General features: G+C 45.8%; 2 protein-coding genes across 14 annotated transcripts in view; both read left to right on the plus strand.

Moving 5' to 3' along the window:
• The window catches only part of LOC140208694 (NACHT, LRR and PYD domains-containing protein 3-like), a 247788-nt gene that overhangs the window by 108155 nt on the left and 125718 nt on the right, over positions 1–13915 (plus strand). The window lies entirely within an intron of this gene.
• Positions 9846–13915, plus strand: part of LOC140208709 (uncharacterized) — a 53367-nt gene continuing 49297 nt past the window's right edge. For all 3 annotated transcript variants that reach the window (XR_011888883.1, XR_011888881.1, XM_072277586.1), the window contains exon 1: positions 9846–9882. The gene's annotated coding sequence lies outside the window, so the exon portion shown is untranslated. The remainder of the gene's footprint in view (positions 9883–13915) is intronic.

Below are 13915 nucleotides of genomic sequence, written 5' to 3' on the forward strand. Positions count from 1 at the left end.
ACTCTCTCTCATTGTCACAAAAACAAATGAGCTGATTGTGGACGACAGGAGGAATGGAGACAGGCTAACCCCTATTGACATCAATGGATCTGGGGTTAAGAAGGTGAACAGCTTTAAGTTCCTCAGCATAAACATCACCAAGGATCTCACATATAACCATATAACAATTACAGCATGGAAACAGGCCATCTCAGCCCTTCTAGTCCATGCTGAATGCTTACTCTCACCTAGTCCCACCAACCTGCATTCAGCCCATAACCCTCCATTCCTTTCCTGTCCATATAGCTATCCAATTTTACTTTAAATGACAATATCGAGCCTGCCTCTACCACTTCTGCTGGAAGCTCATTCCACACAACTACCACTCTCTGAGTAAAGAAGTTCTCCTCATGTTACCCCTAAACTTCTGCCCCCTAACACTCAACTCATGTCCTCTTGTTTGAATCTCACCTACTCTCAATGAAAAAAGCCTATACACGTCAACTCTATCTATCCCCCTCATAATTTTAAATTCCACTGTCAAGACCCCCTCAACCTTCTACGCTCCAAAAAAATAAAGACCCAACTTGTTCAACCTTTCTCTGTAACTGAGGTGCTGAAACCCAGGTAACATTCTAGTACATCTCTGTCCTCTCTCTATTTTGTTGACATCTTTCCTATTATTCGGTGACCAGAACTGTACACAATACTCCAAATTTGGCCTTACCAATGCCTTGTACAATTTTAACATTACATCCCAGCTCCTATACTCAATGCTCTGATTTATGAAGGCCAGCATACCAAAAGCTTTCTTCACCACCCTATCCACATGAGATTCCACCTTCAGGGAATGATGCACCATTATTCCCAGATCCCTCTGTTCTACTGCATTCTTCAATGCCCTACCATTTACCATGTATGTCCTATTTTGATTAGTCCTACCAAAATGTAGCACCTCACACTTACCAGCATTAAACTCCATTTGCCATCTTTCATGTACATGGTCTGTACATACCGGCTGTGTTGTAAAAAGAGCACAGCAGCACCTCTTTCAACTCAGATAGTTGAAGAAGTTGGGGATGGGGCCCAAAATCCGAAGGTCTTTCTACAGGGACACAGAGAGTGGTGAATCTGTGGAATTCTCTGCCACAGGAAACAGTTGAGGCCAGTTCATTGGCTATATTTAAGAGGGAGTTAGATATGGCCCTTGTGGCTACGGGGGTCAGGGGGTATGGAGGGAAGGCTGGGGCAGTGTTCTGAGTTGGATGATCAGCCATGATCATAATAAATGGCGGTGCAGGCTTGAAGGGCCGAATGGCCTACTCCTGCACCTATTTTCTATGTTTCTATAATTGCCTGTTTTCTCACTCCCTCCTTTCTTCAAAAGTGGGATAACATTAGCTACCCTCCAATCCACAGGAACTGATCCTGAATCTATAGAACATTGGAAAATGATTACCAATAGACAGGTACATGGAGCTTAGGAAAATAGAGGGCAATGCGGTCGGGAAATTCCAGGCAGTTTCTGGAGTAGGTTACATGATTGGCACAACATTGTGAGCTGAGGGGCCTGTAATCTGCTCTAGATTTCTATGATTCTATGAAATTCAAGGGAAATCTCTTCTCCTGCAGAGTAGTGACTAGTTGCAACCTGTCATCATGGGGAGAGTGAGAGGTGAAGTGAACGGTAGGGCTAGATTTTACAATACTGATATGGAACAGAAACATGGGCAGGGACCAGACGGACTGAGTGGCCTCTCTAGTGTTCAATGTGAGTGTGGCAGAGACAGTAAGTATCTGTGACATGAGATTTGAAACAGAACTGATTTATCTTTTACAGATCCACAATATTAAACACCAGTCTAGTTTAAGGCTAACATCAGAAGAACATTTGATTTGATAAGGTACACCATGCAAGGCTTATTGAGAAAGTAAGGAGGCCTGGGATCCAAGGGGAGATTGCTTTGTGGATCCAGATCTGGCTTGCCCACAGAAGGCAAAGAGTGGTTGTAGACAGGTCATATTCTTCATGGAGGTCGGTGACCAGTGGTGTGCCTCAGGGATCTGTTCTGGGACCCCTACTCTTTGTGATTTTTATAAATGACCTGGATGAGGAAGTGGAGGGATGGGTTAGTAAATTTGCTGATGACACAAAGGTTGGAGGTGTTGTGGATAGTGTGGAGGGCTGTCAGAGATTACAGCAGACATTGATAGGGTGCAAAACTGGGCTGAGAAGTAGAAGATGGAATTCAACCCAGATAAGTGTGAGGTGGTTCACTTTCGTAGGTCAAATATGATGGCAGAATATAGTACTAATGGTGAGACTCTTGGCAGTGTAGAGGATCAGAGGGATCTTGTGGTGCGAGTCCATAAGTCACTCAAAGCTGCTACGCAGGTTGACTCTGTGGTTAAGAAGGCGTACGTTGGGAATTCTAGGTACTGATTAAGGTCATCTTTGTTTCTTGGCACGGTCTGCGATCTCTCTACAAATTTGTTCCTCTAAATCCCTCAGACCGTTGGGTGCAACCAAGTCCCAGTAATGGCTACAATATGATAATTCCCTGTCCTGAGCTCATCTGGCTTTCCTACGATGCTTCTTGCATTGTGATATACACAGCTCAGCACATTCATCGCACCATACTCAACCATTTGATCGCTGACTCTATCTGAGGTCTGAACAACATCTGACTGGTGTCAAGAAAACAAACTCTCCCTCATTGTCACAAAAACAAAGGAGCTGATTGTGGATGACAGGAGGAATGGAGACAGGCTAACCCCTATTGACATCAATGGATCTGGGTTTGAGAGGGTGAACAGCTTTAAGTTCCTCGGAATAAACATCACCGAGGATCTCACATGGTCTGTACATACCGGCTGTGTTGTGAAAAAAGCACACCAGCACCTCTTTCACCTCAGACGGCTGAAGAAGTTTGGGATGGGGCGCCAAATCCTAAGAACTTTCTACAGGGACACAATTGAGAGCATCCTGACTGGCTGCATCACTGCCTGGTATGGGAACTGTACTTCCCTTAATCACAGGAACCTGCAGAGAGTGGTGCGGACAGCCCAGCACATCTGTAGATGTGAACTTCCCACTATTCAGGACATTTACAGAGACAGGTGTGTAAAAAGGGCCCAAAGGATATTGGGGACCCAATTCACCACAACCACAAACTGTTCCTGCTGCTCCCATCCAGGAAACGGTACCACAGCAAAAGGACCAACAGGCTCCGGGACATCATCTTCCACCAGGCCATCAGACTGATTAATTCATGCTGATACAATTCCATAACTATGTTATATTGACTGACCTATGTACAAACTATTTATTATAATTTACTATAAATTACACATTGCTGATTTAGCTGGAGACATAATGTAAAGATTTCTACTCCTCATGTATATGAAGGATGTATGTAATAAAAGTCAATTCAATTCAATTCACCCTCTCCACTATCTGTTCTGTCATTCTGGCTCCCATTCCCCCAACAACTTATTTTAACCACATCATCCTCTCCCCACACTAGCACTAGCGAGCCTTACCACTAGGATATTAGTCCCCTCTTGTTCTGTTCCCCTAATGAACGAATCCCCTATCATCCCTTGACTTTCCTCTGCCAGGTAAATCCCCCCAACAGTTTCTAAAGTGGTCCACCTGTTGTTGTGTGGGATGGACACAAGAGTACTCTGCGATGGCTATTTAACCTCATTCCCCTTCCTGACTCTCACCAAGTTTCCTGTGCCCTGCACTTCAGGTGTAACTCACCTCTCTTCATGTCATATCTATCACCCCCTCCAGCTCCTGGATGATCCGGAATTCATCCATTTCAAGTTCCAACCCCTTAAACTGCAGGGTTACAAGCTGCAGCTGGATGTACATCTTGTAGGTGAGGGCATCAGTGACACTGGAGGTCTCCCCACCTTCCCACCAATGTCCCCTCTAATTTGTAATGACCAGTGTGCACATAAATCTAGTATTGTGCTTTTTCTACCTAGTGTGCACAGTGAATTTTATATAGAGTGGTATTCATTTTAACAGCTATCAAATCATTGTCGATAAGAACTTTGATCTCTTCTGGGTTTGATCGAGTCCCATCTGCACTCTCACACAACCTATGTAACAGGCCTGTAACGGGTAATGAAAGATTTTCTCACCAGAGCTTTTGCACATTGTCCATATGTGGTTTGCTTGCTAAATTACGCTTCAAAAAGTCAGATTTCAAAATATCACTCCACTTCTTCCCACTTGTAAATTCTCCAGCAACTTTTGCATCACCACAATACACACAGGTGACACCAGTTTCTGTATTGTACATAAATATTTCCCCTGAACCCTCCTGAGGAATTGAGGATATATAAAGAAAATCATTTTGATCCTATGTAACCTCTGGCTGCAAGGATAACTGGGACTGTTTAGGAATTTTTGAACTGAAGTAAACTCTGTCTTCTGCGGTTAGCTAAGACAGGCTCATTACTGGTTCCCTGCGGCTTGCAGAGAGACACACTGAGAGCTGATAACATTATACATTGTACTCTCATTAGTTGATAATATTATACATTGTATGCTCATTTGAGTAAAGGGAGGAGGACTCGCCGATTAGGACAGGAATGAACATCTCTCTGTAATTAAATCAGGGCCTTGCAAAGGGAATACCTGATAAGGGCTGGACAATATATCAATCTGTAATTAAAACCTTGATTTAGCGAACTCTCTTATCTAAGTAATTAAGAATGCTGACCAATTAAATTAGCCAACATGATTAAAACTAATAATATGGATTGGCCTGACAATGACCAAAATCAAATGCAACGAGCTTTGACATATTATTGGGACCTGGTTTTCCAAACCATATCAACTGAGTTTTATTCAGATTGAATGTTAACATTTGGCGTTACGAACAGGATCCCAGTACAGGGAGAGACAAGCAGACAGACTGAGTTTTATTCAGATTTAATGTTAACATTTGGCGTTACGAACAGGATCCCAGTACAGGGAGAGACAAGCGGACAGACTGAGTTTTATTCAGATTTCATGTTAACATTTGGCGTTATGAACAGGATCCCAGTACAGGGAGAGACAAGCGGACAGGCTGAGTTTTATTCAGATTTAATGTTAACATTTGGCGTTATGAACAGGATCCCAGTACAGGGAGAGACAAGCGGACAGACTGAGTTTTATTCAGATTTAATGTTAACATTTGGCGTTATGAACAGGATCCCAGTACAGGGAGAGACAAGCGGACAGGCTGAGTTTTATTCAGATTCAATGTTAACATTTGGCGTTATGAACAGGATCCCAGTACAGGGAGAGACAAGCGGACAGACTGAGTTTTATTCAGATTTAATGTTAACATTTGGCGTTGTGAACAGGATCCCAGTACAGGGAGAGACAAGCAGACAGACTGAGTTTTATTCAGATTCAATGTTAACATTTGGCGTTGTGAACAGGATCCCAGTACAGGGAGAGACAAGCAGACAGACTGAGTTTTATTCAGATTCAATGTTAACATTTGGCGTTATGAACAGGATCCCAGTACAGGGAGAGACAAGCGGACAGACTGAGTTTTATTCAGATTCAATGTTAACATTTGGCGTTACGAACAGGATCCCAGTACAGGGAGAGACAAGCGGACAGACTGAGTTTTATTCAGATTTAATGTTAACATTTGGCGTTATGAACAGGATCCCAGTACAGGGAGAGACAAGCGGACAGGCTGAGTTTTATTCAGATTTAATGTTAACATTTGGCGTTATGAACAGGATCCCAGTACAGGGAGAGACAAGCAGACAGACTGAGTTTTATTCAGATTCAATGTTAACATTTGGCGTTATGAACAGGATCCCAGTACAGGGAGAGACAAGCAGACAGACTGAGTTTTATTCAGATTCAATGTTAACATTTGGCGTTATGAACAGGATCCCAGTACAGGGAGAGACAAGCAGACAGACTGAGTTTTATTCAGATTCAATGTTAACATTTGGCGTTATGAACAGGATCCCAGTACAGGGAGAGACAAGCAGACAGACTGAGTTTTATTCAGATTCAATGTTAACATTTGGCGTTATGAACAGGATCCCAGTACAGGGAGAGACAAGCAGACAGACTGAGTTTTATTCAGATTCAATGTTAACATTTGGCGTTACGAACAGGATCCCAGTACAGGGAGAGACAAGCGGACAGACTGAGTTTTATTCAGATTTAATGTTAACATTTGGCGTTATGAACAGGATCCTAGTACAGGGAGAGACAAGCGGACAGACTGAGTTTTATTCAGATTCAATGTTAACATTTGGCGTTATGAACAGGATCCCAGTACGGGGAGAGACAAGCAGACAGACTGAGTTTTATTCAGATTCAATGTTAACATTTGGCGTTATGAACAGGATCCCAGTACAGGGAGAGACAAGCAGACAGACTGAGTTTTATTCAGATTCAATGTTAACATTTGGCGTTATGAACAGGATCCCAGTACAGGGAGAGACAAGCGGACAGACTGAGTTTTATTCAGATTTAATGTTAACATTTGGCGTTATGAACAGGATCCCAGTACAGGGAGAGACAAGCAGACAGACTGAGTTTTATTCAGATTCAATGTTAACATTTGGCGTTATGAACAGGATCCCAGTACAGGGAGAGACAAGCAGACAGACTGAGTTTTATTCAGATTCAATGTTAACATTTGGCGTTATGAACAGGATCCCAGTACAGGGAGAGACAAGCGGACAGACTGAGTTTTATTCAGATTTAATGTTAACATTTGGCGTTATGAACAGGATCCCAGTACAGGGAGAGACAAGCAGACAGACTGAGTTTTATTCAGATTCAATGTTAACATTTGGCGTTATGAACAGGATCCCAGTACAGGGAGAGACAAGCAGACAGGCTGAGTTTTATTCAGATTTAATGTTAACATTTGGCGTTATGAACAGGATCCCAGTACAGGGAGAGACAAGCAGACAGACTGAGTTTTATTCAGATTCAATGTTAACATTTGGTGTTATGAACAGGATCCCAGTACAGGGAGAGACAAGCAGACAGACTGAGTTTTATTCAGATTCAATGTTAACATTTGGCGTTATGAACAGGATCCCAGTACAGGGAGAGACAAGCGGACAGACTGAGTTTTATTCAGATTTAATGTTAACATTTGACGTTATGAACAGGATCCCAGTACAGGGAGAGACAAGCGGACAGACTGAGTTTTATTCAGATTTAATGTTAACATTTGGCGTTATGAACAGGATCCCAGTACGGGGAGAGACAGGCAGACAGACTGAGTTTTATTCAGATTCAATGTTAACATTTGGCATTATGAACAGGATCCCAGTACAGGCAGAGACAAGCGGACAGGCTGAGTTTTATTCAGATTCAATGTTAACATTTGGCGTTATGAACAGGATCCCAGTACAGGGAGAGACAAGCGGACAGACTGAGTTTTATTCAGATTTAATGTTAACATTTGGCATTATGAACAGGATCCCAGTACAGGGAGAGACAAGCGGACAGACTGAGTTTTATTCAGATTTAATGTTAACATTTGGCATTATGAACAGGATCCCAGTACAGGGAGAGACAAGCGGACAGACTGAGTTTTATTCAGATTTAATGTTAACATTTGGCATTATGAACAGGATCCCAGTACAGGGAGAGACAAGCGGACAGACTGAGTTTTATTCAGATTTAATGTTAACATTTGGCATTATGAACAGGATCCCAGTACAGGGAGAGACAAGCGGACAGGCTGAGTTAGTGTCCGGGCCACTCTGGGGGCTGCGGAGACCGACCGGGCGCCCAATAGGTATTTTACCTTTTGTCTCTCTCCGTTAGTAACTCACCTCTCCTCATCTCACATGGGGGTAGAACAAAGGTGATTTTCTCAACAGCTGATGTAAAAGATTTTGTTCCCTCGGAGGGAAATGGAAATAAATCAGAAAGCGGACATTTACTTTGGGATTTGTTCCGCTTTGACGGAGAGAGGGACGCCAGGTTGATTCAGCGGGGTAACGCCCTCTCAGCTGGTCCGCCTCTACTATTGGTTGTAACCAGTGATTGACATCGCTTCGCACCTATGGGAATAGCGCAGCTCCTGAATCCTCTGTTGACAGCGGTGCGGAGGGTCTAGTCACGTGATTAGTAGCCCAGCCGTTAAACCGACAAAGCTCGAGCTCTCCAGCGCGCGGGTGACGTAAGACACGGCGCACGTGAGGGCAGATCTCGGTCTGGGGAGCTCATGTGTGACGTCAGGCGCGTGCGTGCACATGTGTGACGTCACCTGTGGGGGAGCGCTCGTATTTAGAAACACCTGAATGGACGTTTCTGATGATTTCGGTGGGACAACAACATTAATCACGGGTTTCATCACTGAATCCAGTGTTATGAGATGTAAAGTCCCCTGTTATGTGTCCGGCTGTGCCGTGTTGTTGGTGGAGTGGGCAGCCTGGTGTTTGTCTCCATCGGGTCACAACACCAGAATTGCCAGCGGGGTCCACACACAGTGTATTAGTCAACAGAAAACCTCCCGTCCCTGCGGTCTCTGTCTCCTGGTAAACTCAACACCCTGACAATGTGGACCAGAGACACCCCTTCCTCTCAGAGTCAGGGGATCACTCAGACAGCTGATCACTGAGAGGAATTATATTTATTGGTCATTAAAGTTCACCCAGATTGGTTTGGACGGATTTGATGTGGAGTTCGGGGTGTCACAGTGAAAGGGCCGGACGGCCGAACTCTCTCCGTTGTCCAAACATCCTTCCAGGTGAGGCGACACTTCACCTGTGAATCTTCCGGGGTCGCCCGTTGTGTCCGCTGCTCCCGATGCGGCCGCCTCGACACTGGTGACACCAGACCCTCCGCAGTTGTGCGGGGTCGGGTTGTTTTTATTGGGGGGGGGTCGATGTTATTGTTCCCTTTTGTGCGGGAGGGGTGGGTTTTGGGGGTTGATGATCGGGATGCCGTTCTTTCTTATGCGGGGGGTGGGCTGGGAGTTTGATTTTTCTCTCTGATCGACTTCCATGCTCTTTCTTTGTTTCGTGGCTCTGTGGAGGAGAACAAAAACTCAGTTGTTCACGGATATTTGCTTTGACAGTAAATTAACCTTTGAACTATCCGCTCCGAGCGGGACTTCCCGGTGTCCAAACATTTTCATTCCCATTCCCATTCCCATTCCCGTCCCGACGCGTCAACCCATCGCCTCCTCTTGTGCCAAGGTGAAGCCACCTCAGGGTCCAGGATCAGCACCTTATATTCCGTCTGAATACTCCCTCCCCAACCCGATGGCATGAATATCGATTTCTCCTTCCTTTGAACAAATCTCCCCCTCACCCCTCCCTCCCACTCCCTCTCTTCCTCTCTGACTTTTCACGTCCTCTCACCTGCTGATCACTTGTCTCTGGGTCCACTGCTCCATCCCTTTCTCCTGTTCTCCACTCTCGTCTCCTATTAGATTCTATTTTCTTCAGCTCTTGACCTTTCCCACCTACCTGGCTTCACCTATCACCTTCCAGCGAGACATTTCCTCTCCCGCCCCGATTTTATTCAGATATTTCCCCCATTGCATTTCAGTCCTGAAGGAGGGTTCAACTGGAAACATCGACTGTTGACTCTTTTCGATAGATGGTGCCCGGCCTGCTGAGTTCCGCCAGCATTTTGTTTGTGTTGCTTTGGATTTTCAGCATCTGCAGACTTTGTCGTGTTTGTGATTTACCTCTCCGTTGTCGCTCCAGCCTCCGGCCACTGGTGGCGCTGCATGGACCTTCGGCCACTGGTGGCGCTGCATCGACCTCCGGCCACTGGTGGCGCTGCATGGACCTCCGGCCACTGGTGGCGCTGCAGCGAACCTCCTGCTAAACGCATGCGCGGTGCCGAATGCCGCTGCCGTTGGCGGTTCTCCTGTTGGGGCGGCGGTGAGTGGAAACAAATCTCGGGTTTGTGTGAATCGGGGCCGGTGGATCGGGAAAGTCCCGGGCCCGGGCTCTGACTGACGGCTGGAGCAGGGGTGCAGTGACAATCTTTTAGGTGCTGGAGCTGAACGAGGGGTGGTTGATAAGTTTCTGGCCTAAGTTAGAAGGCCTGAAGTTTACAGCTGTCGTTACATGTACGTGTAGTTCCGCTCTGTGAGTGATCATGCAGAAAGTTTGAAGTTAATAACTGTTGTGGTATTTCTGTTTCAGATCATTGAAAATTGACACGTTTTCTAAAATTGACTCCTTCCACCTTAGACCACGAACCTATCAATCACCCCTGGTATGTCACACCCAGTGTGTGTACCTGCTCATTTCATGTACTGGGCAACTTCCTTGTCCCATTCATGTAATGAGCAGGTACACAAATTGGGTGTGACATCGTATATATATGAATAGGGCTTTTTATAATGTCAAGCACTAAACCAAGATGCAAGAAATATATGAATTCCAGAGCTCCACAGAACTTTACAACTCCTCCCTTGGAGGATCAGACACCCTGAGCCGATAGGCTGGTCCTGGACTTATTTCATAATTTACTGGCATAATTTACATATTACTATTTAACTATTTATTACTATTTTTCTATTACTATTTATTATTTCCGTGACTATTATTTCCGAGGACTGAGAGCACCAACTGGAGAGAACCCTTCTGACTCAGGGTTTCCATTAATTCAGTCAGGAGCAAGTTTGGTGAGTCTCATTTACTCAAATACTGGTCCTTTAGACATTACATATCTGTACAAATTAAGGTAGGGAATAGTTGTGGTGAGACTGAATGTGCCCAGAAATACCAGTTATGCCTCTGTCAGACCCAGTTGCAATCACTCCAGGTCTGGTAATGTACTGTCAGTATCCCAGCTCTTTAAAGTCACTCACGTTCCCTCAGTGTTTGTTCATTTGAAGAACTTGCATCTTCTGAAGTAGCTTTTGGTCTGTTCTGAGTGTGGAGAGAGAAAGAGAAATAATTGTTTGAAATGACTTGTTGCAAACTCACTCCCCATACCCTGTGCATTCTCAACCAGATTATTGATTTAGATGACATGTAGCAATGGGTGTAACCCTGGGGAACTCCACGAGGCGTGGGCCTGGACTCCAATAAACAGCCTCCCATCATCACCATCTGCTTCCTCCCATCTAGCTGTTCCCAGACTCTGGGCTCTGTGACAAAGCCCAGGTCCCTCCTTTCTCTGCCAGTGTAAAGTCTCAGGCCATCCGGTTCTGTAGCACCGTTTGGTGAATTGTAATCATCCTAGTGGATATCTCTGTTACCTGTGCTGAGTGTCAGTCAGCGCTCCAGCTGTATTATTGGCCAATTCTTCCAGAGCGGCTGCTGAATTAATTATTTCCCTGGAATTTCTGGCTCCCCCACAGGAGGGGAAGGCAACCATCCCCAATCCGTTATATGCCTTCGTTGCCTATTCCATTGGGGGTGATCCAGGATCCTCCAGTGTGACACACGGTCGGCCAAACAGCAGCGACCACTCCAACCCTCGTCCCGCCCTGGAGGACCCGTCCGGTCGGGTGTGGCTCCGTGCCGCTGCCCTGTTCTTTCTCCCGACAGCCAGGGATAGGCCCCGTTTTCCTGATTGATTCCTGGGATGGCAGGACTTTCATATGAGGAAAGACTGGATTGGCTAGGCTTATACTCGTTGGAATTTAGAAGATTGAGGGGGGATCTGATTGAAACGTATAAAATCTTAAAGGGATTGGACAGGCTAAATGCAGGAAGATTGTTCCCGATGTTGGGGAAGTCCAGAATGAGGGGTCACAGCTTAACGATAAAGGGGAAGCCTTTTAGGACCGAGATGAGGAAAAACTTCTTCACACAGAGAGTGGTGAATCTGTGGAATTCTCTGCCACAGGAAACAGTTGAGGCCAGTACATTGGCTATATTTAAGAGGGAGTTAGATATGGCCCTTGTGGCTAAAGGGATCGGGGGTATGGAGGGAAGGCAGGTACAGGGCTCTGAGTTGGACGATCAGCCATGATCGTACTGAATGGCAGTGCAGGCTCGAAGGGCTGAATGGCCTACTCCTGCACCTATTTTCTATGTTTCTATGTTTTTCCACAAACCCAGTAAGTTCCATTTACTGGTCCAGGGGTATGATATGTTTGGTTCTTGGTACAGTCACTACCTCCCACTTCGTAGGGTGCACTCTCACTGTGGTCACACCAACAAGTGGTACTGACCACTGCTGGAGAGGTAACTCGTATCCCCAGCCATAGCCTGGAGGGGACCGACGACTCCGTCCCTCAAAGCAACACCTTCATCAACATAACACGGTGTCTGGCCTTCCAGACCTGGATATGGTGCAATTGATAATGCCACCATTACGGCTACCAGAAAACACCATGACTGAATTTACTTCACTGGTATTCAGGGGCACCACTGACATGGGGTTCGTAGTCTTACCGTGCTGGGGAATTTCGGCACATACCCAATGTGCTCCCCGCTCCACTTGCTTAGCGTAGGTGTGGCAGAGGGACAGGAAAGTGTGAACCTGGGGGCTCCCGAGACAGGGGCAGGTCCCCTTCGGGTCATTAAAGTCAGCATTAGCCAGTACGGTTTTCAGTCCTTATCAGTCCGGCCAGTAACGTGTTTACAGTCCATTCGACGTACCCTCCGGAGCGGCCCTTCCCCCTTCACTGCAGTAGGTGTTGTCAGTGGCACTCGGTACAGTCCTTTCCACCTCGGTCCCAACACCTTCCCATCCCAGTTCTTCAGCAGGACAAAATCTCCAGGCTGGATGGTGGGGTCGTCCTCTCGGTAGGCCTGTCGTACCTGGGAACGCAAGCTTTGCAGAGTTTTAGTTAATTTGCACAAGTATTTTCCCATCTCCTCCCCCAAGGTCTGTATATCCAATGTTGCAGGTACGTTCTCAGGGAGGAGCGGCAAACGAGGTCGGGGTCCCCATGGGGTTCTCATTGGCTTCCCGTAGATAATTTCTGCAGGTGACAACCCCGTCTTACTTGATGGCGTGATTCTCATATGGAATAGGGCCAAGGGGAAAACCTCCAACCAGGTCAGTCCAGTTTCTTGTGTCAGTTTGGCCAACTTATCTTTCAAGGTACCATTGGCTCGTTCCACTATGCCGGCTGCTTTCGGATGATGGGTGCAGTGGAACTGTGGTTTTATAGCAATTTCTTTACAGATTTCCTCATTTATTTTTGCAACAAAATGTGGCCAATTGTCCGAGCTTATCATTTCTAAACGTCCATAGCGAGGAATTAATTCTTTCAGGAGTATTTTCACAACGCTCATAGCGGTATTATTAGTTGTAGGAACAGCTTCAGTCCATCTGCTAAATACATCTACTATCACTAAGCAACACTGACAACAGTGTACTCTAGGTAATTCTGTAAAATCAAGTTGTAAACAAGAAAAAGGTCCACGAGGCAAGGAGGTAGTTCTGGAACCACGTGGCATCCCCTTTCCAGCATTCATTTCTTTTTACAAATTGAGCGTGCTGTGGCTCACTCTTCAGCTAGTTTCTGGAGATCAGGGTGCCGCCAAGATGGTAATAATGTATTAAGCATTCCCTCCTCGCCCAGGTGTGTACAATTATGTACATAATCTATCAGAATAGGTGAGAACACAGAGGGAACACAGACCTGTCCTGCAGGGGTCACCCATAAATTGGTCTGAGGTTCAAGGTGGCAACCCATTTGGGACCACAGTTTGCGTTTTCCTTCAGGGGCGTCCCCATGGAACTTATGTATTTCCCCCATGTTTGGCATGTGTCTGATTGGAGCTTGCTGGGTTCCCGAGGCTACTAAAAGTGTGGGGTTCAGGGCTGTCTGTTCGGCCGCTGCATCAGCCCTAGTATTACCCTTAAATATGTCATCAGATTCCCCAGTGTGGGTTGCATATTTAATAATAACCAAAGCTCGAGGTAACTGTGGAGCGGTGAGTAACTTGTCTGCAAAGGAAGCATTACTAATGGGGTGGCCAAAGGAAGTCAGGAATCCCC

Source organism: Mobula birostris, chromosome 13 (assembly GCF_030028105.1).
Source record: "Mobula birostris isolate sMobBir1 chromosome 13, sMobBir1.hap1, whole genome shotgun sequence".
NCBI classification, from domain to species: Eukaryota; Metazoa; Chordata; class Chondrichthyes; order Myliobatiformes; family Myliobatidae; genus Mobula; species Mobula birostris.